The sequence below is a fragment of the Myotis lucifugus genome, unplaced genomic scaffold (assembly GCF_000147115.1).
Source record: "Myotis lucifugus unplaced genomic scaffold, Myoluc2.0 scaffold_21, whole genome shotgun sequence".
In the NCBI taxonomy this organism is placed as follows: domain Eukaryota; kingdom Metazoa; phylum Chordata; class Mammalia; order Chiroptera; family Vespertilionidae; genus Myotis; species Myotis lucifugus.
In genome coordinates this window covers 4,485,253-4,489,327 of record NW_005871069.1, presented here as the reverse complement: position 1 = coordinate 4,489,327, position 4,075 = coordinate 4,485,253, and positions in this window count along the sequence as shown.

Genomic DNA, 4,075 nt, shown 5'->3' with positions numbered 1-4,075 from the left:
ATAAATATATTCTATATAATAAAAGCTCAGTGACCAAACTGGTGGAATGACCAAAACAACCAGAATGACCAGAACGACCACAGTCCCTCGCCCCTGCCTGCCCTGCCCACCAGCAGGGACCTCAACCCTGATCAGGGGCGTCCACTCTGATCAGGGGCCCACATCAGGGCAGGCCAGCTGGACCTGACCTGTGCACTGGCCCTCCATAGAAATATAAAACCCTACCCCGCCACCACTCTAACCCAACCCTCCAAAGGCTCCTGAAACCACAAAATTACATCACTGATTCAGGCTAGCAGTTCAAAGTGTAAAGCCTCATTCACACATGAGGACTTTGCACCTTTCTCCTTCCCCTTGAACTCCACGTCCCAGAGGAGGCACGCACGGTGTGAACACGCAAACGAAAGCTCAGGAAAGTCACCCTTTTGGGGTCCTGTGGCGCATCCGGGCAGAGACAAACTGATCACCAAAAGCCAAGCACCAGACTCTGTCCCTTCCTCACCCACGGCCTCAACTCCAGACAGGCACTCCCCTTGGCAGGATACAAGGAGAGCCCCGTCTCAAATCTTCACAGAGAGGGGAATGCTCAGGAGGCCAAGATAATAGAAACGTAAGGTGGGGCCCATGCCGCCAGGGCCCTCTCAGCACAAGGCCAAGGGGAGCTCGTACCAAGTTCTGGCCCAATTCCTAACCTAGTCACAACCAGCCATCCCAGGGCATCCAGGGCTGCAGCGTACACTGGAGTGTGTAATCGCAGGGACACTCTGGAGGCGGAGGGCTCACCCCAAGCCCTGGGCCCTGCGGGGCTCTCCACCTGAGTACCCTTCCCCTCCCCAGGTGCTCAGCCCCAGCTGTTCCAGTAAAGCCTCTTTGCTTGGGCAGGATCGAAGGGGGCAAGCCGGGGAAGTGATGGCCCGTCTGCAGCCTCTGCTGAAGCTGTTTGTACAGTGTAATTAGCTATAATTATCCCAGGCTTTCAGTTCACCGAATCCCGGCCTAGGAGCTGCACCCAGAGTGAACGTGCCCACAGAGCTGGGGCTCCACTGAATGAGCCCTCTCACTGGTCCGGAAGCTCTATCCCCAACCACTGCACCCTGTGTCATGTGTCTGTTTTTGCCCAACTATCTATACAGCCACCATGTGCTGGCTTGGGGATATCTTTCTGTGTCCTCGGTTGTGTGTCTACACTGGCCACTGGGAAGGTTCACGAATTACCAGGCACCAATGAGGAGTGGAGGGATTGCGGGGTGGGAGGAGGGGGAAGATGAACTGGTTCTCAGCTGTGAAGGATGGAAGAGCTAGCTCCCGGCTCTCCCGTCTAAGCAAATTCTACATAAACGTGAGCCCAGAGCAGTGGCCAAAGCCAAAAATCCCTGGGATTTCGGATGTAACCGCCAAACCGAGGTGTCTTAGACCATGCTCTGCCTCCTTGGCCCCCCCAAGCCATTTTGAACCTCAGCCACCAGCACTCCTCCCCTGCAGGTGGCATAGCCAGGGCTCAGAGAGGTTAGGAAACTCACCCTAGGCAGCACAGCAGGCCAGGGCCGCCACTCTCCAGAGCCTCGGCACGGGATTCGGGATTTGGACTTTGCTCAAAAACAGAAGGTGTGGGGGGACCCGGGAGGGAACGCCTCCAGGTCCTCCTCTCTCTGTCTGGTCTCGGATCCCTAGCCCTCAGCGACCCTGGTCCTGCGTACTCAGTCCATTGCCCACCATATCCTTCTAGCCCTTTCCCTAAGGACAGTTCAGCTATGTCTATGCTGAACAGAACCAGAGTACAGAGGAGAGCAAGCTCAGCCCCAGGGGCCTTAGTTGGAGGTGGAGGGATCCGATATCCGAAATCAGGATTTCTCAGCACATTTGCTCTGCCCTTAGGGCTGAGTCCCTCCCTTAGCCTTCCTGGGTTCTCTGTGTCTGTCTGTCTCACCCTGTGCATCTCTCTCCCTGTTCCTTGCTGTCTGATCCTGTTTACTCATTCCCCATGTCTCACTGGGCCTTTTGTCTCTGTCTCTCATCGGATCTCTGTCCTTGGAGAACACCCCTGCTGCCCCCGCAAAGGAACACACACCAGCAGAATCTGCCTTTTCAATAAAAAACGACAAGTGGAAACAGAGTGAATTAAAAAGATAACTTAAAAACAATCTTTGTGTCTGCAAATGCGTTCCCAATGGCAGCACTTTGGTGGGGGTGGCAGGGGCTGGGCGTGTTGGCCACATGTTCTGGAGCCTCAGACACAAAGTGTGGGGGACTCAGCTCCTCGCTATGGACCCCTCCCACTAGCCACCTGGGATGTCAGGGTCTGGGGAAGGGACTTAGTCTATACTCACCCTCGTGGACCCCCACCTTATTCCAAAGACCCTTTCCCCTGTTGTGGCATCTGCTACTCTCTCTTACTCCCCAAGTACCTCCAAACCTTCTTATGCTGACCCCAATTCTCCTTCTGCACCAGCCCTCCTTCCCCCCCCACACACAGATTGCACCCTCTCCCTCCCTCACCCCCAGTCTTCTACCCCACACTTCTTCCTGCCCTGCCCTGCCCTGCCTCACCTCTATTCTGCCCTCTTGCCCCAGACCACCCAGCAGCCCTGGCTCCGTGAGAAATGGTTAGAACAAAGCTTTCCTTGGCTGGAAGAGACTCTCCAGGGAGCTGCATGCAGAAAGGCACTCCCAGTCCTGTACCTACAACTGCTCTGTCCTGCCAGATGCCAATCAGAAATTGTATCTAGAGATAGAGGGTAGTAGAGGTAGGCTGCTGTTCTTTGAAGCCCCTGATCAGGAGGAAACTCTCCCCCCCAAAAAAAAAAGTTCACCCTGCTGCCTCCCTTATCACTTTCAGCAATCCTCCTTTGCCCCTTTCCCTGGAAGTGGAAAGATTGGAGCACATCTATCTATATATATATCTATATCTATATCTATCTATATATATATCTATATCTATATCTATCTATATATATATCTATATCTATATCTATATCTATATCTATATCTATATCTATATCTATCTATATCTATATCTATATCTATATCTATATCTATCTATCTATCTATCTATCTATCTATCTATCTATCTATGAACTGGGGTCTGTCACATCCAAAATGACTGAAGGCTCAACCTAACACCCAGGTTGTGTGCACAGGAGGCTCTGGTGGGTGAGGACTTGTGGCAGTGGGGACAGGGACAGGGAAGGTGGGGCTGGCACTCACACTCACAAACACACACACACACACACACACACACACAGGCACACACAGGTGCCCACTAGCTCACAGACTTTTCTCCCATTCTTTCCCTCCCTCCCAGCTCACTCTCAGAATGAAGGCCCAGGGTGGGCATAGTGTGGAGCTTCCCCCAATGGCTCTGCCCCCTCCAAGCCAGGAAAGAAGAAGAGGGAGAGAGGGAGGCAGGGAGACCTGGAGGACTGATGAGAAAAACAAAAAGAGACAGAGACTGGGAGAGACTGGAATGGAGAGATGGAAACAAAATAGCAATATTAAAATATTTCCTTTAATTAATTCCCTTTTAATGTGCACAAATTTCATGCACCGGGCCTCTAGTATATATATATATATACTAGAATATATATTAGAATATATATATATATATATATATATTCTAATAATAGACAAACATGGTAATTGACTGTACCTTCGCTACACCTCCCATTGGCTAATCAGTGTGATATGCAAATTAACCGCTAACAAAGATAGCGGTTAATTTGCATACTGCAGGCAGGGCAGGCCAGCGCGAGTAGCAATCCAGGCCCCCATTTGCTGCCTTAGCCCCGCCCCCAGCTGGGACCGCAGTGTGCGGCCCTCGGCGGAGGGGCTTGGTGGAGTGAATGCGCCTCCTAAGCTCCGCTCCCAGCTGGGACCTCCATGTGCGGCCCTGGGTGGGCGGGACCCCCGTCTGCAGCCATGGGCAGAGGGGCTTGGCGGAGTGAATGCACCGCCTAAGCCCTGCCCCCAGCCGGGACCCCCGTATGCAGCCCTGGGCGGGCGGGACCCCCATCTGCGGCCCTGGGCGGAGGGGCTTGGTGGCACGATTGGCCCGAGGAAGCCCTATTCTTGCAGGAGT